This window comes from Mchenga conophoros, linkage group LG4, assembly GCF_057382185.1.
Source record: "Mchenga conophoros isolate Kocher_MC1m ecotype Shallow Benthic linkage group LG4, M_conophoros_male_GT1.1, whole genome shotgun sequence".
Classification (NCBI taxonomy): Eukaryota; Metazoa; Chordata; class Actinopteri; order Cichliformes; family Cichlidae; genus Mchenga; species Mchenga conophoros.
In genome coordinates, this window is record NC_140529.1 from 33,492,321 (window position 1) to 33,516,506 (window position 24,186).

Below are 24,186 nucleotides of genomic sequence, written 5' to 3' on the forward strand. Positions count from 1 at the left end.
TGAAAAATTGTAACTAATAAAATGAATGAGAAAGGAGGTGTTGTAAAAATGATGAAAATCAAGAGCTCTAATAGGACAAATGCTTTGGATACTTTTCCAGTCATTAATATATTTTTTCTAAGTTGAACCACTTCTTTATCAGACCTTGAGACAAAAACCTTTTTAAAAATGTATTTGAAATATAGAAAGCAACAGTATCACTCTGACAACCATTATCTTCCACTGTGACAAAGTGAATGATTATCCCCACCATATTTAAGATGGGTGGAGGAGGTGATATGTAAAAAAGTATTTGATACAAAGCTATAAGTTTCTCCATATTTGTTTTTTCAAGTATTTTGTGACAAACACAAAAACTTATAATATAATATAATAACTTGCCTGTTCAGTGCGTCTTCAATCTGGCAGATGAACTTAAACTTCACCAACTACAAGTTGTGACAATAGTCCTTGTTCTGCTGTGCAGGCATACTGAGCTCAGCTTGGCATTAATCACCTCCACAGTGCATCTCCAGAACAAAACAAAGACTTTGATTAACAGATGCAGTCCACGGTAGAGTAGATCTTCTATGAAGCAGCTGAATAACATGAAGGGCCACCACAATAGCAACAGGGCTGATTAGCCATCTGAGATAAAACAAGATGGTATGGGCAAGGGCCACCTGGTTATTAAAGACTGAAGTCTTAAAATGCAGTCCAGCAGATTTCCTACTAGGAAATCAATCACAGACTGCATCAATCTCTGAGATGGATGAAAGAAAAATGAGTGAAATGCAAAAATGTTTTTCTTTACTATTAATCTTTAAAGGGACAAATACAGCCTGAACCATGTCAGAAATCACAGTATTTAAGCCAAGCTAAAAGCTGATCTGCCCCATCTGTCCCTTGATTCATATACACAGTTTAATGAGAAACCTATACAATAATATATACAGTAAACATCCTAAGTAACATTATTCATAATTGCAGAAATGACCTCACTAAAAAATAAATGTAAAATGGATCTGAATACCTCCTCTCAGACATTAATGTAGTGGGTCATTTATACATAAACTCAAGTTAAGTCAGGTACCTGTTAAGTTTCAGAATTCATTGGTTTCTAACACTAAAATTAGCTTCTAATAAACGTTTATACAAGTATTCTTCAGGTTGTCATTTTGTAAAATAAAACAAAAAAATAATGGCCTTCTAAAAGTTTTTTATGGTGGAGAGTAAGTTCACGGGAAGCTAATTAGCTCAACATCGAATTAAAACCCAGCAGAATTAAAATTAAAAGCTCAATATACATTATAGAATTACGGACGGATGAACTCCATATAGCTGCTCACTGTCACACTATTATGACAGGTATTCCAATAGAGCGTTATTATTTTTGAAACCTGCTCTTTGCTTGCTATGAAACGTCAAAATGTGCTGTGAAACAGGGCTGTGTTGTGCAATTATGAAGGCAGAATTGACAAGAGGTCAGACAACAGTGATTACATTTCTGCTGCTGTACTTGGTTTCCCTTTACCCAAAACAGGGTTTGTAGTTTCTGCTTAAAAGCATGAGTTAGGTGACCACGGGGAAGATCATTTTCATAGCTGTGTGTTCAAATTAAGTCATAAAATTGCATGTGAAACGCTGCTGAACTGGTATGTGGTTTGTCAAATGTTCCCTTTTTTTTTTTACTTACATTGAATTAATATGGCCTTTATCCACATAGAAAATCAAATATAGACTGCATGCGTTTTCAGTATCGGGTGCACATGGCCTTAAAAGTACATTAAGGAATTTTTTTAGGTTATTTAACGGGGAAAAAAAATAAGTGTTGTACTCACAAATATACATTGTTTATTGTGTAATTACATCGTCCTACAATTTGATGCGTTCTCATAAACGTAGAATTAATCCATTAAAAATGTAAAGATCACAAATGACTATTTCAAACTATAAATGACCATTTAATATTTGTAACATCCTTTTCTTGTCTTTCTTCTCCTCCTCTTCATCTGCTTTCTCCACAATATCTCTCTTGCCACCCTCATTTCCACCTCAACCTCTTCGTCACCTCAAACCTCACCTCCTGAGCTGAAGTCATGGCTCTAACACACATAAAAATGTTTATTTGTTCCTGATATTGTCACAATTTTCTGTCTTTCTTTTTTTTTGTCAGCAGATCAGGCATGTGACCTTTTTGTCTCCTGACAGGTGACATCGAGCTGGCTAAACAGCAATGACAGCTGGCTATAAACTAACATTGTGTTAGGCTTGAGTGTCCTGAAAGTCACACATTCCCTCTGATAACAGTTTCATTACATCCTCACACTGTATGAGAGTGTGAGGATGTCAGAGTGAAGGAAAAACTTCAAAGAGCCTCACTAAGTTTTTGAGATGGTTCAAGGGTAAAAATGTATGACACAGCAAAAATATTTAAATGACACATATACATTTTTTTACATTTCTGATTTATAGTTAAGGGCTAATATTATTCAAATATGTTAAAATATAATTTAATTGGGAAGATGCAAAGCAGCCATCCACGGCTGTAATTGGGTGCATTTAAATTAATATTTTTGATTTCTTTTGGCTGACTAAAACATGTTTGTCCCACAGCAGCTACTGTAGCAACAGTTATGAACTTATCCAACAAAGCACAGGTCAGCTTACTGCACTCTGCGATCTACTGACATCTAGTGGTGAGATTTTGTACACCGGACCTTTAAGAAGAGTTTCCAGTATGGTGTCTAACATTGTAACATCAAATGTTAGCATCAATTCTGATATTATGGTAAACATAACAATCTCATCAGTCAGTGCTGTAATGTGCTGTTATAATATTCCGCTTATCCTTTTCAGGGTCGCAGGGGGTGCTGGAGCCTATCCCAGCTGCCATAGGGCGACAGGTGGGATACACGCTCAACAGGTCGGGTACACCCTCAACAGGTCGCCAGGCTAACACACATTGACAGACACACTGACCTCACTCACATTCACACCTATGGGCAATTTAGATCAATCAATTAACCTATCCCCACAAACTGCCTGTCTTTGGTGGGAGGAAGCTGGAGTACCAGGAGGGATCCCACACAAACACAGGGAGAACCTGCAAATTCCACACAGAAAGCCCCCGACCTGATGGTGGAATTGAACTCAGGACCTTCTTGCTGTGTGGCAACAGTGCTAACCACCGTGCTGCCCCTTGTTATAATATTTCCCAGCTTTATTTGTTAAAATACTGTATGTGCCATGTTTGATATGATGAGCTAGGTGTCGTTTACAAACTATAACACATTTTCTTCATGTGTGAAATATGTATTAGATATTCTTTGTTTTCATTTATATAATATGCTTTTAATCACATGGATAACTAAATTCTAAATTTCTGATCTTGTGATAAATTAATTTACTGAATTACCCATTATTTCTTGTTTGATCTTGCCCTCGCAGCACTTTTCTTGTCTTACCAAACAGCCTTTAAAGCATCATGCAATCAGTAACTATTATTATTATTATTATTATTCCACCTCAGCCGATGATGCCGATTTCTCACAGATAACATTTCTTACCGTCAGTGTGGGGGTGTTTGTGAGATGCAACTGTTGAACCTTCCTATCCGTAAATATTAACAATGTCCTAAACTTTTACTGGAACAACAACACCTTTTTATAAATACAGGTTTAAAAAAGAATGACCAGGCTTAACCTGACCACAGCTGTTAATGACAACAGAATCTGTAAATTGGATTATGCTGTAACATCTTACTCAAAAGAGTCAACACGATCAGAAGAAATGTAGCATCATGTCCCAGAGTAATTGGGTATTTCATTACAGCACATTTAAGCATGTCATTTTTATATATGCACAGCCTACACACCCTCCATCCTTTCTGCTTTGTCTTCATTCATTTATTTTTTTTCATTCATTTATTTATTCATTTTCAGGCACAACAAATACCTATATTGAACATAAAATACACAAAACAAAAAACAAAACTTGCCTGAAAAAGGAGTGGGACGAAGAAAACTTATTAAATCCCACCCCTATACTCACTCATCAACAAAAAAAACAATAAACTTCCCGCAGCTACGCCCATCATTGCATACAGACCCATCAACAGCCCCGGGCAGATACAAGCATCTAAGCGGCAGCTCGCAACCAACAATTAGAGCCTTCATAACTGAATACAGAATATATAAATTATAAATTGCATTACCACAGGTAACAGGCAGTAATAACTACAAGTAACAGACACACATACATATACATACATATATATCTACACACACAAGTACATATATGTACATACATACGCACACTTTATTTTTTATTTTTTATTTTGGAATCCATACCAGCAATGGTAAGAGGACAGACATTACAGAGCACACTAAAACCCATCATTGAGTATACTGTGACCAGACCAACTGTTTGTAGAGAAATTTAAATCTATGAATATTTTTGCATTGTTTCAATTGTAAACTCAGACTGTTCCAGATTTTCACACCACATACAGACACACAAAAACCTTTACGGGTTGTTCGAGTTCTGGGTAATTTGAATTCTCCAAAGCCTCTCACATTATAAACCTTTTCTCGAATTTCAAATCTAGTTTGTAAATTTGCCGGTAAAAGTTTAGTAAAAGCTTTATACAAAATTATGGATGTATTGTAATTAACCAGATCCTGGAATTTAAGTAACTTTGCCTGAAGAAAGAATTTGTGAGTATGATCTAGATAACCAGCCTTGTGAATAATACGCAGTGCTCGTTTCTGTACTGTGACTAATGGATTAGTTGTATTTTTATATGTATTTCCCCACACTTCCACACAATATGTAAGATATGGAAGAACCAGGGTACAGTACAGAGTACGAAGTGCATCTTTATCAAGGAATTGTTTCACTTTGTTCAAAACTGCGAGGCTTCTGGAAATTTTGGTTTTTATGTGTCTGACGTGGGGTTTCCATGAAATTTTGTTATCAATTATAACTCCCAAAAATTTGTTTTCACTCACATTATCAATTGGTACACCTTCAATGATAATTGGTAATTCTATATTATATTTTAAATTACCAAAAAACATTGCTTTAGTTTTATTTATATTTAATGATAATTTATTTATGTCCATCCATTTTTTTATTAATTTTAGCTCCCTGTTTACAGTCATTACAAGATCAGTATAATCATCGCTACTGAAAAATATGTTGGTGTCATCTGCGAACAGTATGAGTTTAAGTACTTGAGAAACATCAAAAATATCATTTATGTATACATTGAAAAGTTTTGGTCCCAACACTGACCCTTGGGGAACACCACATGTAATACCAAGTTTCTCTGAATGGTAATGCCCTATGTTAACATATTGTTCCCGACCCGTTAGGTAACTTTTTAACCAGTTACCAGCTTTCCCTCGAATACCATATCTTTCCAATTTATCCAGTAAAATTGAGTGATTGATTGTGTCGAAGGCCTTTTTGAGGTCAACAAAAATACCAACTGCATATTTATTTTTATCCAGTGTATCAGTAATTTCTTCTACTGCCTCAATTATCGCCATTGAAGTGGTTCTTTGCGTTCTGAAACCATACTGACCAACATTTATTATTTGATGTTTTTCAAGGAATTTTTCTAATCTTGAATTAAAAAGTTTTTCTAGAATTTTTGAGAATTGAGGCAGTAGAGAAATAGGCCTATAATTGGTAAAACTGTGTTTGTCATTACTTTTATATAGTGGTATTACTTTCGCAATTTTCATTTTTTTTGGAAAACAACCGGACTGAAATGATAAATTACAGATATATGTTAAGGGACTAGCAATATTCAGAATAACCTGTTTAACTACAGACATATTTATGTCATGATAATCCATTGAAGACTTACTTTTACATTTTAATGTGATATTTATTACTTCTTGCTCATTTGTAGCTGAGAGGAACAGTGAAAAGGGATTTGATTTTATATTACTGATATTTTCATTTTTATGACACGGGATGTCCGCTGCTAGTTCAGGGCCAACATTTATGAAGAATTTATTGAACCCATCGACAATATTACTCATGTTGTGATTTTCACCATTTGCATCAGTAAAATATTCAGGATATGATGTTCCAGAAGATCCTTGTTTAATTAAGTTGTTTAACACATCCCAAGTTCCTTTTATATTGTTTTTATTTTCATATAATCTTCTTCTATAATAAAGTTGTTTGCTCGTTCTTATAATATCAGTCAATTTATTTCTATATGCTTTATATCTTTGTTCCACTTCTTTTGTTTTTACTTTGATAAACTGTTTATACAGATTGTTTTTCTTTTTGCAAGCATTAATAATTCCTTTTGTGAGCCAAGGACTTTTTATCTTTTTTTTCTTTGTCATGTGTTCGTTTACAGGACAATGTTTATTGTACCACATAGTAAAAATATCTAGAAAATTATCATAAGCCTTGTCCACATCTGACTCTTCATACACCGAACTCCAATCTTGTTGTGCTAAATCGAAATTGAAGGCATGAATTGCTTCTTCATTTATTGTTCGCTTTGCTATCATGATCTTGGTATCTATTTTTTTTAAATCACAGTCACACAAAGTAAAAACTGGTAAGTGGTCAGTTATATCACAGACAAGCAGGCCACTATTAATTTGGAAATCCATGACATTAGTAAAAATGTTGTCAATAATAGTGGCGCTATGTGAAGTTATTCTGCTTGGCTTTGTTATTGTTGGATATAGTGATAAGCTGTACATTGTGTCAGTAAAGTCATCAATGGCTTTTAACCTTGTTGGATTTAGCAAATCAATGTTAAAATCACCACAGATAATTAGTAATTTTTGGTTCACCGAAGCAAACGTTTTTTCTATCCATTCATTAAAAGTGTCAATACTTGAACTGGGTGTCCAATATATACAACTTATTATAACATTTCTCTTTTTTTCATTCATAATCTCAATAGTCAAACATTCCAAAATTCCATCAATAGCCATAGACATAGTTGTTACAACATTATATTTTATAGAGTTATGAACATATATAGCAACCCCGCCGCCCGCCTTATTTAATCTATTCATGTATTTTAAATCATATCCATTCAAACAAAAATCTATTCCTTTATCGACATTGAACCAAGTTTCAGTGATGGCTATAACACTAAAGGGGCGAGAAAATTGTTGCAAATAGTCCTTAATGAAATCAAAATTAGAGTACATACTTCTGCTGTTAAAGTGAATTAATGAGAGCTTCCCGTCTAGGTTAATTTCTTTTTCATATTGTTCCTGAGTGAAATAATTACAATTTTTAACAAAAGAAGAGAGAAAGTTACTTTCAGAATCTATTTCTGGATCTATTATATTATGCTCCTTATATTCACAATCTAGATCAATTACTTTCTGTTGAAGAACTAATTTCAACGTGTCCATGTCATTTCCTGGTGTAATTGATACATTGGTGTCAGTTATACTTGTCCAGATCCTCCATGTTCCTCACTATCAGTACTTTTGCCTCTTCTGGTGTCCCGTTTAGCTTAATGAAAATCTTACAGTTTGTTACCCATGTATGTTGTATTTTACCGTTCTTCTTCAGTTGCCTTGCCTTCCTCGCGATGTCTGCGTTTTTTCGTGTCAGATGCTCATTAATGAAAACGTCCGTGCCTTTCAGTTTGCGTCCTTGTTTCAGCAGTGCGACCTTGTTCTTCCGATTGACAAATCTCATAATGACGGCCGGCAGTCTGTCACTCCTCCTGGGCAGTGAGTGACATGCTTCTATGTGCTCCAGGTCCATCTCTATCCCCTTGCTTTGGAGGAAGGACGCCACCTGTTGCTCTACCGAGCGGGTCTCCTCGTCGCTGGGCTCCCCGACGTTCCCGGCGGCTTGATTTTAATACCGCTGATGACCACGTCGTTCGTACGGGTGTACTGCTCCAGCTCATCCACCCGCCGCTCGAGATCCATGATCCGTCTGTCCTTCTCGGCATTTTGGAGGCGTAGCTGTTTTACCTCCTCCAGAAGCCCCAGAAGCAGCTCCTGCTGTGCCCTGACTGCGGCCACGTCTCCGCACAGCGCTCCGAGGGAGGTTTTAATGTCCTCAACCTCCTCTGGTGTTGGGCCTTTCTTGGGTGGCATACTGAAGCGAGAGCACGAGGCGGCCACCACGAGGGACCCGGAAGCGGAATTTCTGATGATGGCGCCTGGCTAGGCCTGCTGGCTGATGGTGGAGCCTGGCTGTGGCCTGCTGGCTGATGGTGGAGCCTGGCTGTGGCCTGCTGTTTCAAGCCCTCCAGCCTACCAGAGCTGAGAGTGATTGGATCAGACATCAGTATGCCAGGTTCTTACACCACAGGAGGCGAACACAAATAGGCACAATGCATGGACAATCATGCTCACAATCATCAAATGGGAAAATGTGAACACGCTAACCATATATACACAAAACTGCATGAAATGATGAAATTAAAATAAGAGGAAACATCAAGTCAATAATAACGACTGTTTAGCCACTTGGCATGACCCCAGAGAGCATCAGCATTTCAGATTTAAAGTAAATGTTAAATGTTGTCAACGTTATGTTATTTACTATTTTTAATCTTAAAAGATAGTCCTGTCATGAAGGGTGAGTGTCAAAGCACAACAGTCACCGTGGGAAAGCCCCAAAGCTGAAAAACTAACACTGAATTACAAACAGGTTTTGAGGTGTCATGTGATATATGAGTGTTTAGAAAAATAAAAGTAGAATAATACTGTGTATTTGTATGATATATACACAGATAGAGACTACAATATGGTGTCTCAGTGCATAGTGACAGGCTAGGTGGATCACTACAATTTACAGTGTAAGTCCTTTGAATATCTGCAAATAAAAGGTAAAACATCTGGAACAGGATATTCTCAGCTTTGTAGAATCACTGTTTCTCACAGCTATGACTGTTGAGCATACAGGCTATACACCAAAGAGCCTAAGTTTCTTTTTAAGTTATAAATGTTGATGTTTCAAAGTTGACCACTCTTTCTTCTGCTGTGTTGCATTCCCTGTTGTTGTTGTTGTTACACAGATAAAAAATGAGGTTCATCTTCTAATGAAACTTTGTAGATCTTTTTCTGCATCTGTCCACCTGGGTACGTTGAGCAGTGCGGGCTGTAATGGCTAGTGCTCTGCACAGAATAAGCTTCCCTGCTATAAGCGGCACTTTCTACACTTAAAGTAATATAATGAGGTGTAATCAGCTCAAGTAAGTACTCCACTTCACTTGTGTACTCTGCTCCAACCCACCAACCAAGCTAGAGATATTCCTGCTTACTTTACTAGCCAACTTAACTACAGCAATTGCTGGTTACATACAGTCTGTAAGGATACTACATGCGAGTGTGGCTAGCATTTGGAGTGCTAGCACCAGCAGTCTCCTGTGTTTGCAGGTTAAAATTAATTCGCCTATGAAGAATGTGGTTAACACACTGCTCCAGTCGACTGATTTTATGCCAGTTTTCTCTGAGACATCCCACATACAACTGCAGAAACAGGCAGACTGTCATCTGTCTTATTTTCCATCTGCTTGTTTGCAATCTCCTGTCACAGAGAAAGAAAGAGAGCCTTAATGACAGATGATATGTGTAGCTTTAGTTTTTGGCTCAGGGAGTTTGCATCTGCTCCCGTAAAGTCAACACAAAGTGCACTTGAGGTTCCTGCAGACTTTTTAAAATGCAAAAGAAAAATTCAACTACAGTTTTCTTGTTTGCCATATTGAAATCATCTTATCACACATCTCCTGACAAACATGTCCACCTTGGTTAGTGCCTAAACTAGACACAGTACAGGAGATCATGAAAATTTATGTAATGGCTGCAGTTGCTAAGGATACAGAAAAGGTCGGGCACCTTAAGAAAAAAAACAGCATTCTTCCTGAGACTTTTGTGCTAGACAAATAGAGCGGGTGAGAAAATTAAAGATAAGTCAGTCATTTCTCTGCTCGGATGTTTTCATCATTTCTTACACAGTATCTGAACTGACATTTTCAATCAGAAAGCTTCACTCCGTTGCTTTCAGGGATGATAACCACTATGACAGCAGAAAGAATTAGAAAATATGAAAATCTGTATTTTATAAAACTCGAGAAATACAGAATGCGCAAGCTTTGAGACAATACATCATCTGATCTGTCTCTTCTTTTTTTGTTACTAAGGTAAGAGATACCTTTAAGGAAATTAACTCTGTTCTACCATCTGTAATGTTTATGTCTGCAGGTTATGTATTATGCATTATGTCTTCTTTTTGTTAAAGACATCATGCTGTAGTTTAGCTGCAACCTCTCTTAAATACATGCGCACACTATGAACAGGAAAAAAAGCAGCATTAAGGATTTATCTAGTCCCATCCCTTTAGCAAAAAGGCAAAGCTGCAATATAATTACTTGCCTATAATTAAGCACCCAAACTGCAGCTACAGCTGATAAGTGCTGAACTCAATCTAGATTTCTCATTTACATGCCAATGCTTCCGCATCAAAAAGGTCCATCTAGACACTGCTGATAAATTTAAAAATATCACCACAAAAGTCACAGCATCAAACTAAATGTACTGGTCAGAGCTTTTTAACTGTCACAACATAAAGGTGCCAAAATGCTATAAACAATTTCAGACATATAACATTCAGGCATTTTACCCTCCTTCATTCATTTGATTGGTGTATCAACAGTTTATGCTTTGAGGTGCTTTATTCCCTCTCAGCACTGCTGTCATGTAAGATTAAATTATGCCACTGTACTTCATTTTGCACAAAAACAGGATGCCTCGAGCATGGTGCAGAAGCATAATTACTCAAATTACTTACGCATCATTGCTTAAAAGTTATGGGTGGATGCTTGCACACACCTTTAAGTCACCATTTAGTAGTGTGATTAATTCAGACTCAGATGAGCTGATTTTCATTCCTGTGAGAAGAAAACCCACACTGAGAGTAAACAGGAAGGCACAGCCCGAGAGAGAGCGGACTGAAAACAAAATAAAATAAAAAAGGATACAAAAGCAAATAGGATGTGGATATAGCTATTCGCTCAGGATAAGATCCAGCTGGGGACTGAAAGATTGGCCAGTGGTGTAGAGTTTTCTCTTCTGTCTGCTCATTATTGCTACAGCCTATGTGTCTGTGGCATCACATTGGTCCTGCGCCGTTTCAGCCCCAGGGTGGACGCCGTGCCCTAGGAGCTAATTGCTAAATGGTCCGATCCTAATCCGGTCTCTGATCCGTCTTTTCCGTCAGTAAGTCAGTGGTGTTGCCCAAAGCTGATGAGATAACCACTCAGGCAACTCATGCGACCAAGATCGATCAGCTCTCAAATAGCTGGGAGTCTCGACAGGTCGCCTCACTTTTCGTCACATTTCCGCTGATTTTCACGGATGAGGTGGTGTTGGGATGAGAAGGCTACAGTGAGCCAAGCTGCCTGCTGTGTACTGGATGGGTTACAAGGGAGCAGGGCCGTGCACCACTGCACCAGTGTGCTGGACCACATCAGTGCTGGAAACATCAAACAGGCAGGACTTAGCTGAAAGGCAGAACAATGTGTAAAGGATAATCCTAGCATTGTCCTATCCTTCTGCTGTTGTCACTGAATTCCAAGAAAAGACCCCCTACTAAATCCCCATCTTCTTCTAACTTTTCCTAATGACAACACACGCTAATTACAAAACACTGGCAACAACTGTGACTTTCTATATAGACACATCTAGACACTCTTAGTGTCAAAAAACCCAAGCACTCATTCACCTCAACTGTCCAGAAACGTAACTTATCAGATTTCAACTTGTCTTTGATTAAAATAAGAAAAGCTACACCAGGCTTTGGATGAATAAGTAATGTTTGGAAGTGAGATCAGTGGCTGTTTTTGTCTTTTCATGGGATTAGTAGAAGACATCAACAATCCCTCTAAAGTGATGAGAACTCAAACAAAGAGAATTATTCTTAAGCTGCTGCTTTAAATTATCCTGATAATTAGCTGCGCTGTCATCTTGCATTAAAACCATTTTTAACAAATTATTCACATGTCACATCTAAAAGTGCAAAATACATATTCATGAAATAAGTAAGTTTTTTTGGCATTTTTATAAAATGCTATCTGCTAAGAGTAGAGAGAAAAAGAGTGTAACACGTTTTTTTCATAATCAGCAACTGTACAACTGGTAATACACTAGAAAATGTGGTAGCAAGTCAGGAAACTTACCATCAAAGAATCCCAAACAGATGTCATTTAAATGTAAAATGGCTCATCACACAAATATGCACTAATGATCCACCATCAAACTGACCTTAGACTGCTGTTGAACAAGATGTCAGTTGAGTGGAGGCGGCTCAGTTGCTCTTAATTGCGTCCAAAGATCAGTGGGGATATGACAACATCACAAGAAGGAAGATGTGATCTTTCACAGTAAAAATTAATTGCCATCAATTTTGTTTTTTGGTACTTTTGATGAAGGCTTCCAAAAATAGTTTTTGAGTTTCTTTCTGCACTGAAAGACCAGTACACAGTGATTAATCTTTAAAAAGAAGACAAGAGGGACAGACTGCTTTTGGTAATAGGCCATCATGACTTGTTTTGGAGTATTCCCTGGAAGATTGCTTCAGGGAAACGCAAGTTATTTTTGCTATTACTTCAGTGACCTAGATAAACACCTCATTATTCTTCAAGTGTTGAGGCTTTGTATCAACTTGTAATACAAAAATGTTGACTTGCAGAGTACAAGTTTACAATTAACATGAGGACAGACGACTAAAACCTAAGTGGAGAGAGGAGATTACCATCATTGGACAGTCACTGGACACTTGACCACTTAATGATAGCCTGTTCTTCCTTCTGCTACATTATTTTTATCACCTGTTGGTTTAAAAATAAATCTATTTATTAAACTATAAAGCTATGGCAATTCTCATGATCCTGTAACAATAGAGACACAAGATAGGGGGGATAATTCATATCCCATTCCTTAATAACTTTTCAGCATGCCACCAAGCACCATGGTTGTCAACATGAAAACTACCATTAACTAGATAAAAGAAAAACAAAAAAATTCAATTCAATTTCTTTTTACATAACAATAAATCGAATAAGCAGCTCCCTCAAAGCGCTTTGTACTGTCAGGTAGAGCTTCACATTGTACAGAAGACTAACAAAATCTAGAAATATTCTGAGTGTTAAATACATACCTGCTAGTCTACATCAGAATTCCCTACAAAGGAATAAGATCCAAACCTTCTTTTTTCAACCTGTTAAATACCAGTTAGGGCTCTTTCTGTGATATCTTGCAGTTAGAAAGCCTTGCTATTAAGGGATCTATGAAGAAATGCTACACACACGCACAGACACACTTTTGTTGGTGTTGCAACTGATTTTGCAGCCATACTCCCATGTGAAAAGATCATCCCAAAGATAACCATCATTCACTGCATCATTTACCAGTTGGAGTTGCAGTCCATGATTTTGTAAAACACAAAACAAAGCCATTATCACATATTTATAGACTCACAAACTCAGAACGTGTGTCTCAGCAAATGAAAAGGTTTGCCCTCTTCTCTGTTCAAAGATTCGTCAATGAGCAGTGTGCTGCTCGTGACCCTCCACAGGAAAACAGTAGACAGTTTTCTTAAGTATTGGTGAAGCTGAATATTTATTTGTTCTTTTTTAAACTAGCAACTGATACATTTTACATCATCTTATATTAAATATTCAAGTCAAATGGCCAAATTGAACTAAGTGAAAGCCATGGTAAAAAAGCATCTACAACCCATGGGCATCGCCAGAAATTGCATTGCCCCCCTCTTTTACATGTTTTCTGCCAAACTCTACTCTGGCCTTTTTGTCTGAGATAGTAACCACTGTTTGCACCGTTTTGTAAACCCTTTGTATTTTCATTCATAAAGCTGTCTTTCGATTGGAGACTTTGACAATGATACTGCCTCCTTAAGAATGTTCTTGATTGGTTAGATATTGTGAAGTTGTTTTTATTAACAAAAGAAATAATTCTGTCATAACCCATTTTACTTGTCTTCTTAGGTTTTATGGGTCTTCTAGTGTTGCTGAGCTGGTAAGTGCATTCCTTCTTTAAGAATATACCAGATTGCTGATTTGACAAGAAGTTTTTACTAACTTACTAACTTTTTACTAACTCCTATTACTTAAAATTACAGTAAAAGGTTATAAAATACAAATTCAATATTTTAAATATTTCATCTTCCGATATTACATTAGCATCACTGTCATTAAATAACAAGGGAACAGTCTTCACCCAGCCATGAAACTGCTTATCAATTATCCAATTTAATCCAAATTTTTGGTTAAAAAAGATTTATGTAAAGTGTCCACTTCTAAAACAAGTTAACCGTTTGATTTGAAATCCCCCGTGGTATCGTACAGAGGCAAAAATACAAAGTTTGCTTCATTTTTCAAAAGATTATTGACCAAACTATGTATTTGAGAAACACTGACATTTTTCCCAAAAGAATGACACTAGCATTGTTTTTTTAGAAACAATGTTGTTGTGATGGTTATATCACAGAAATGATAAATATGGGCTGTAAGTGCACTGGAAGAAAGATTTAGTAACATTACTCTAGACCCCCAAATGTAATTAGTTCTGACCTGCTGGATTTGTTTTCAGAGCGAGTTGCAGACTTAAGCAAAGAAGCCCAAATAAAAGAATGATGGCTTTACTGTATTTATTATTGTCCTATCAACTTCAAATTTTAATCTTGCACTGGAGTTCATACAGGGCGGTATAACACAATGTAAGTAAAACTATAACATTTAAATACAATTATTGAGCAGGTAAGACTACTGGTTTAATAAGGTGTTGGGATAAAACAACATCAAAAGGCCTTTGCACTGATGATCCAAGACAGGGACTGACAACCATTCTTATAAAAGAGGTTTCCTTATTTGGTTTTGATGACTATCGTGTCCAAAATACTAAATATTTGGTCAAAGAACTTTAGATCTGTTGCTTGAAAGCCCCTTATGTTCTGTGGGTGAAAACTCTGGCATCCTGTGAGACAACACACAGAAATGTTTAATGACAGGATTCTAGTGATCACTGAAAAAAGACTTGCATTGATTTAAACTGATCCTTTCCTTGGAGACAAGCAGACTCTGAGCATCACAGCAGACTGTCCCCAAAACATAAAAGACTCTATTAACCTCTGCTTTCAACTGGATTCTTAAAGTGAGACATCTCCGGATGGATTTTGGTCAGCATGAGTGAATAATTGCAAGGCAATTTTTATTTCCACCCTGTCCCTGTGAGGTTATAACTTCAAAGAGATATAAACTTAAACTGGTACAATGTTTTTTTTCTGTAACCAGTGGACACATTATTGCAGCCATGTGGGCTCCAGAGCTCTTCATGTCAGACGTTCTCAGTAAATTAATGCACGGAAAGATGATTAACCTTATTAATAACAATTTTATGGTCGTTTTGGGTTTATTTTTCCATCATTGTGATCGGAGCACAAGAGCACTTCTTTTAAAAACGGGGGAAAAAAATAAAAAGTTGAGTGAAACACTGTAGAGCCATTTTCTTTTTATTGCTCTGGGATGCTCTGTAGTGTAAGACACAAGCAAGTAACTGACTTTTTTCATCAAAATATGAGCTATTTAAATATGCATGCTGCTGAAGTAAAACATGTTTTAAGTCATTTAAAAGTAAAACTGAATTTAAATTTACAATGTTTTATTACTTTATCCATGGTACATGTGTTTGGGTTCAGCTGGCTAAAACTGAAAATATCTTTACGCATGTTATGTAAACTATTTGCATTAATATTAGGTAAAAGGGCTGTGTGTGGTCACCAGTGTTGGTCAAGTTACTTGAAAAAAGTAATCAGTAACTAATTACTGATTACTTCCCCAAAAAAGTAATCCCGTTATTTTACTGATTACTTATTTTCAAAAGTAATTAATTACTTAGTTACTTTTTAAAAACACGATTTACAACCTGAAGAGGTGATAAAGCGATAGATCTTTCAGCCCAATTCTACTTTTTCTACATAATCCATCATACAAAATGTAATCAAATGGAAAAGTCTCTTTTTAAAACTTGTTTTATCAGTTTTAATCTTTTAACTTTATGCATCAAGCAAAAATTTAATTATATGCAACACTCTCTGACTTGAATAAATTAGTTTAACATTTAAACCTATTTTCTACACATTCCAGCACATAAAATAAAATATTTTTTGTGTTTACACTCACTCTTTCAAATAGATGCAAGTAAAACACAGCAGAAAATAAATAAAGGCAAAGACTCAGCGGTCCTGTTGCTCTATTTTCACCTGTAAAGCAGGACTGCGGTAGGCGGAGGTTTACCCTGGTGCAGGTGTGCCGCGGTCAGTTGAAAAATCCGCGAGTTTCTCTGTGAGTTTCCCATTACGTCGTTGCGCACTCGGTGCTTGCTTGGAAGTTTAGGGGGTTTTTTCGCTGTAAAAAGAAGTTTTCTTCCCACGCGCGATGGACGCTAATGTTTTGTCACTTTTTATGGAATCAAACTCAAAGTAAGGTCAGTACTTCCACGCTTTAAACGCTGCACGCTCATACTCTCTCCCACAATCGATATGTGATCTATTGTTGATCTGCACACAGCTGTTGTCACTAACGGCGCACTCGCTTACGTCACTGTCGTGAGACATTCTCGCAAAAAAAATCACGGTTTTAGTAACGCAGTAACGCAGCGTTCCTACGGGAAAGTAACGGTAATCTAATTACCGTTTTTGCAATAGTAATCCCTTACTTTACTAGTTACTTGAAAAAAGTAATCAGATTACAGTAACGCGTTACTGCCCATCTCTGGTGGTCACTAAACCAAACTGACCAGGTCAAATAGGATTTGTTCTAAAGAAATGACAGGAAAGTAGTTCAGCAACACAGAGTACTGACTGAGTAACTAAAAGTTATTATAAGCTTATGCTACTCAGTTAAAGTGTCTTACAGGGAACTGGTTATGGAAAAAGAACAGTAAAATGTACTGGCTCTATCAATTAATTACCTACTGCTTATAATCACTTAATGTATTATAATATTGGGACACACTTTTTGAACTTTTATTCACAATTTTTGTTCAGTGAATCTACTGACGCACACAAGATTAAATATGCTAAACAAGCTCATTTCCTAGACAGCAGAAGCTGCATTTTTGTGCATCTGCCTGAAATTAAACACTCATAATTGCATAAATTGCTTTGAATTTTTGTGCTAAACTTGCTACTGTTATCACTTAACTGCATTATGCAGCATACAAGCATAGAAAGCTCAGTAGTTTTGGGTAATGGCCACAAATGGAATATAATTTGCAAAGAAAGGCAGCATAGAAATGTTGTGTGTGCATACAAAAATCAAATCACTCTGACTCTGCTCAGAGACAAATCTTCAATTCAGACCTGTGTGAATTTTGAAGACATCATCACTCAGTCATATATATATATATATATATAGATATATCTATATATATAGATATATATATATATATATATATATATATATATATATACATAGCACATGCAGCAATCCACAGACATTTATTGAGCACTTTATTCTATGCCTTAAAGCATGTTTTACATATTGCTCACAATCCACTGAATGCATGAGGGCAATTTGGGGTTCAGCATCTTGCTCAAGGATCTTCAACATGCAGAATGCAGTTGACTGACCTTCCAATTAGAAGACAACCCACTCTACCCTCCTGCCTGATGATCTCATAATGTATTCAAGGGATCTGTGTCTGAACCGGTGTTTGTCAGAAGCTTACATGACATAAAGATTTTTCAAATTCACAAAATCCACAGCGGAGTATTTGTGATTCTTTTCCAACTCAAAACTTTATCCAAGTTCAGCCTATTGTTTTGTCCTTAAATGTCTCAGTAAAATGAGATTTATACCCTGATACCAATATAAATCTCTGAAGGACAAACATGGGGATTGGTCTGTGTGGAAAAACACGCATAAATAACACACACATAAAAGGTGAGCAGTTGTATGATGAGGTTGCCACAGCAGTGTTCCTTGAAACACCTTTTCCAGTCTTTTTCACGTAGCATGCAAGAACACACCAGATAACTACCTAAAATTGCAAAATAAACTTGGTTATTTCAGTAACAAGAGAAATTGTTGTTTGTTTTCCTCTTTTTTTAACTGATTAATACACAACACGAGATTTCTCTAAAGGGTCATGACCTTCATCTTAAAAATTAGACACAGCCATGAGCGGCATATTGATTTTCTGAATGTTTTATTTCAGAATTTATGCAGGGAGCTTGTGGACACAATACAGCCAGAGTAAGAGTAAGTGAAAACCTGAAGTGGTGAATGATAATTATGATCGTCAGGTGTGTATGCATGTTTTTTAGTGTCACAGTAACCTTTCCGCACAGACCTCATGCACCTCTTCTGGGATTTGTTTACAAGCTTTGGAAAATCAGCATAGCTTATATTTGTCAGAATGTATGAATTTATATAAAGTATGTTTTCTTCTACACTCACCATGTGTCTAGATGCATACATCTGTAATAGAAGCTAAAGTGAGTAAATCACTTAAGGTTTTTCCCCCTAGGTGGAACATGATACTTTGAAATAATAGAAATGTGTTATATATATATATATATATATATATACATATATAACAAAAGCTAAATGGAGTTATTACAGTAGGAGGAAAACTTCAGAAAAATGACTAACTTGTCAGACTCAATTAGGTCCTGAAGTCAGTCACAAGTATTAGTCCAGATAAATTTGAAATTCTAACAAAGCACACTCCAAGTGCAAACCAACGACATAGATGTGGGCAGATAAAGCACTGAATGGAACTGATACAATGGCAAAGAACTTTAATTTCTTGAAGAGCTGGAAGAATTGCTGCCTCAAGCTGTAATCTGCAAGAAAAATACACTTGTAACAAAAATGTGTTGTAATGGATTGAAGTCAGACACACTTTAAAACACGCTGCCAAGAGCAGTTGTTGCTTTAAGAATGTGGTCTGATGCAATCGAAAAAAAACCCCAGCATTTGTAAAAGTGACTGGTTGCAGACAATGGCAATGCAGATAATGGCAATACAAAATGGAAAAAAAAAAAATCCCAGATGGCACAGGTTGGATGATACTGGCCAGGTTCTGGTTTCAGATCCTTCAATTCCCAAAACGGCAACAAACAAAGAAAAACACAGTCAATGTTTAGGGCTAAATAACTCCAATTATGGAAGAAAAACAAGATCTTTATATGGTTAGACATTTCCACGTTCACACAGACACAAAAATTACAAAGCTCTTTCACCAGAGACATTTTAGTCCAGGCTCATCCTGCCAGCCCCTCGATTTGATTTAATAAAATTTCAGTTTTTCTCCCATAGGGAACAGCAGTTAAAAGCATTCCCGTGTACTTGTCCTTGGGCCCAACCAATGCCGTCATGGCTTTTAGCTCCAGCTGCCTTCTCTGCATTTTTGTTACAGTTTTGACCATGAACTTGGCCTCAGCCTGCAGTTATTCTGCAGGATGAACCATCACTGTAGTCTTTACCCTCACTATACTGACTATCCACACAATCAGCTCTTAGTCCTTGTCAGGAAACACAGGCTGCTTCACACCTCTCGGTTCATACATCCATTGTATATTTACCTACATAAGGTGCTCCAGCGGATGCAATTTGGATGACCCACTAAAGCACTTCCTCTGCATATACAGATAGCCTCTCTAAGATATGCTCTTTAGAAAGCCAGACATTTGGCATGATAACACTATTCATGGCTTTTTCCTTGTTGCCAGTTACCAACATCCTGAATTCAAACGACACATGTTAACTTTTCGTACCTCATGCAGGCTATGCTCTAAAACACTAAATCATACTTTTCCCGTATTTCAAATCCCTGACATCTTTCACATTCCCTGCTTGGTAGGTGCTCACATTTTTTAAACTCCATGCACTGGCTTTCTGTCATAAATTTGGAGCCTCTGAACTCAAGCCAAGAAAATCGTGGTGAGGTAATTTTCTCAGTGTTGATAAAACTTCCCCAGAACCACCGCAGAAAGTTTCAATAGTACACCAAATCACAAGTAAGCTTATGATCATGTATAAAAATCAGCAGAAGTCTAACTAAAAAGATAATAACAACATCAAATAATTATTTGCTATGCACTAAAGTTGCTTATAGGGTAAACAAACTTAACAAAATGTGTGAAATATATCAGCATTTAGCTGGTAGCTAATAACATTTTCAGCATTTTATCTGCTCTCTGTTATCCCCAAGGATGGATTCTTTTTATACAGCATCTGCCTGTTTTAACCCACGGTATATGCAGGAAAACACAAAAGTACATCAACAAATCCAAACTCACAAGCAGTTCTTTCACTTTATGAATCTGCTAAAGCATTTTGTGGCCTCATAACAGTTCATAACCACCTACTGTGCTAATCCACAGAGCTCACTACAGTTTTAAGAGAAGATAAATTATGGGCTTAATTACAAACCTTGGTTTTAACTCTAGTATATGCAAACAAAAGCACAGATACGCACTTACATTTACAAGGTGTTCCAAGAAAATTATGTTGCTTCTGCACAGTTAAATTATTTCACACTACATAACATTTCCCACCTTTCTCACATTCGCAAAGACCTGAAACTACCACTAGGACTAGAGTTAAAATGAGTTGAAGTAATCTCACTTAATGTCCAAGAGACGAGTTAAAAGAGGGCATTTTTGTCAGCTGATATTATAATCGTCTGTCATCATTTTACCTGCGGTGAGGCACACAGGCGAATTTACAGAGAGGAAGAGGTGGCAGGAGAGGATGGCAGGTTTATCACGACTGCCTCAGTCACTCGGAATAGCCCCCTGAGCAACAACAGGGAGCTCTTACAGTTATTTCTTTTCCTATCTTTTCTTATCCCCAAACTCTCTCACTCACTCACACTGCATTTGGTCACTTGAATATTATGACAGCCTCTATCTGATGTTCTGCCTTACTCTCTTTCCCCTTCAACCCTCTATGCCCTTTTCCCTGTTCTGTGCCATCTATCTGCTGCATCTATTCCCTCCATGTTGACGGCCTCTACCAGTTTTACTGTGATCCTTACTGTAATGATGTCTCTCCATCGCTCTTTCCATCTCTCCTTCACATGCTTTCTCTCACAGGCAGGGTGTCAGAGTCACGCTGTCATCCTTAGTGACAGTCTCTCATCTCATTTTCTTCTGCAAGTTCTGACACCCTAGAGACAAAAAAGAGCAACCATGGACTTATCTGACATTATGGAAATGTATATTTTTAATATCTGGGCTCTCTAATTGTCTTTGAATGTACATGTCTTTCATGTTATCTCTCTGCTGCCTGAAGCTGCTTGATTCTTTGACTGACTGGCATCTATTTGGGGGTGAGGAAAGCACTTAGGGAATAATTATTATCGCTATTTGCATGAGAATGCCACAGCCGTCAGCATTCCCTTCACACACTGCAAGAGATGAGATTAATTTTGGGTTTCTGTCCTATTGATTGTCTCTGATAGTCACAAACTGCAAAGAAAGGGTATCAATCAGCCATACTCCCTGCTGTTGGGTGGGCCCAATTCACAACAAAAGCAAACCAGAAAGGGTTTCATCTATTTTTTCCTCATTAAGATTCTTGCATTGTAAAATTAAATCCATAGTTATAGGCAGAGTAGATTAAAAAAAACAACGCAGGTTAATAAATATGACAAAATTCTCCTTGAGGTGACAGAAATGTGTCAATTAAAACCATTTCTCACGCTACTTTAATATATCTACTTGTATCTGGAAAATACAACGGGATCTCTTTAGAATGACAATTAGGGCAGTGAAATAACTTGATTTGTAAAGTCCTTGTTTTTACTCCCTAAGACTGACTGACTAGTCACTTTGGCAAATTGTTAGGAACATTAGGTCCAGTATTAAGACCACAATGTTAAAAATGTTGGCAATATGATGATATATGAAAAATATTTAGCTTTCAGTAAAATAGTGCGCTTGTCACTGTCAGTCCTTACCCAGCTATCCAATCACAATGGAGTAGGGGTGGGTCAAACACATCGAACATCAATTAATCAGCACATCTTACATAAACATGTATTAGACAAGAGAGGAGAAGTTCATAATGCTTCTCTCTGCATGCTTGTAACAAATGGCATACAATGTTAATACTGAAGTTAAAATTAATGCCTTGGTTTTAGCATGCATTTTATTTCCTGTCTGGCAGTTCAGTACTCACAACATTACTTTTTGTTATAATACAACATTATCGTGTCTCTGCTAATAAAATACTTTGCCTGTGAAGCGCTTCCAGCTGGAGATTTTCAGCATAGCTGTTGGCCTTTTAACTTAGCACAAAATGCATTGGTTTACCCCTTACATTTACTTGCTACTATTTTGCATATTAATTTATTCTGTCAAGTATTTATTTTTATTTTTTTTTAAATACAGTTAGGAAAATACTAGGAATAGACTCTGCACCTCTATCTACTACACGTGCTGGCAATGGTGCTTAAAGCATTGACACAGTGGAGTCTGAGTCACTCTGCTACACAACCAATGTGAAGACAACATTTCTAAAAGTCAAGAATCTTCATGTATTTCTCCAAAAAGAAACATGTTTCATGCCGCCATTGAGTAAATACGTAGATAAATTTAATCCTACAAAAACAATATAAAGCATATTTAAACAGCATCAGTAAATTTAATAACATCTCAGCTAACAGATTGTGAGAAAATCTGCCTGATTTGCATATGTTTGTCATCTTATTTTTTAAGAAAATACGTTTCCTTTAAGTACAAAGTCCACTGTAGGCAAGCTTATAAAGGAGCACAGTCCCAGCAAACCCAAACAATAGATGGAACTGCTTGTTCGCAAACATTTATTCCTGCAAACTAACAGAACTGAAAATGACTAACTTCTTCTCAGCTGGCCTGGAGCTCTTAATTTGTAGTGGTGTGAAATACTCATGCTATTTATGCATACAGTGCAGGGTTTGGAGCTCTCCATAAGTGAAATGACTAAGAAAGACTGCAGTGCTGCCAAGTAGGAAAGAAGACCCCTTCCAGCAGGGGAAAGTTCTAACTACCATGATGTAAATGCAAAGCAGAGAGCAGCTGATACACCTTCAAGCTTTTTAATGCTCTCAGACCAGAAGCTGCAAAACACGGATAAGTTGACTGCACCCTGTTTCCAGTAACCCCTAACCTCATGCCTCTGTAATCCACTACCACAGCTGTAGGGCTCACAGAGCATACAAAAAATAGAGAGCGCAAGAAATAGTCTTGTTGAATAAGTGGTAAAGACCTATGATGTAAAGGTGAGGAAGAAGAAATACATTCAAGGAGTGAGGTAGGAGGGGGAAAAGCAAAACAGCACAGGCCAACAGAGAAAGGTAGATACAGCAGAGAAACGTGGAGATAGAGCAGAATAACATTAGTTATCCAGTGACTTTAAGCTGTAAAAACAATGTTGAAAAAAAATTGTTGCAAACACTGAATTATGCATTTTCATTAAGGTGTTAGCAGCTTCTGTCTATAATGCAGCCCCATTTCTAGACACCCATGAGAGCTTAAACTACAATCAGGGAGCCACTAGGGAAAACAACTGTTTGAGACCATAGCACAAAAACTGTGTAGAAAAAGTTGTGATCTTGTTGCCATTGAAAATGGTTGCTTCGAAAACGGGGGGCCAGATCTATAACCGATCACAGTCAGCTGTCATCTTCAGAGCAACTTTGGTGCATCAAGATGGCAATATAACATCAGTCACACGGAGCAAAGCTATGACTTTGCAAATAAATGGGGTGAAGCTGGCAATTGGATTCCATCTGTTTGGAATAATACAGCGATTAATTGTGATTAATTGACAAAAACTGCAAATTTGGTGCCATCTACATACATTGAAATTCATATTAACTACTTACATTAAGATTCAAGCTGGAATCTGGTCAATTTCTTTTGACCTGTCCTCCAGCCCCCACCCGTCCCCATGACAATGAACTGGATACTTGGAAGACGAAAGACGGATGGATGGATGGATGGGTTTATATTTTTTTTTGCCTTTTTTTGATAGTACAGTAATATGACGTAAACAGAAAAGAGGGCAAGAGAGCGTGGGAAGAAACGGCCTCGTGGGAAGTTCCCAAATCTAGGCTACTGCATTTCATCTGTATAACTGACTTGCCTGCTCAACCAGTGAGGTAAATCAGTGGTCCC

At 37.1% G+C, this 24,186-nt stretch overlaps 1 protein-coding gene and 1 pseudogene across 2 annotated transcripts in view; both read right to left on the bottom strand.

The window, feature by feature from the left end:
• Window positions 1–7,749, bottom strand: part of LOC146576564 (general transcription factor II-I repeat domain-containing protein 2A-like) — a 46,783-nt pseudogene extending 39,034 nt beyond the window's left edge.
• Window positions 1–24,186, bottom strand: part of asic2 (acid-sensing (proton-gated) ion channel 2) — a 445,366-nt gene that overhangs the window by 388,627 nt on the left and 32,553 nt on the right. The window lies entirely within an intron of this gene.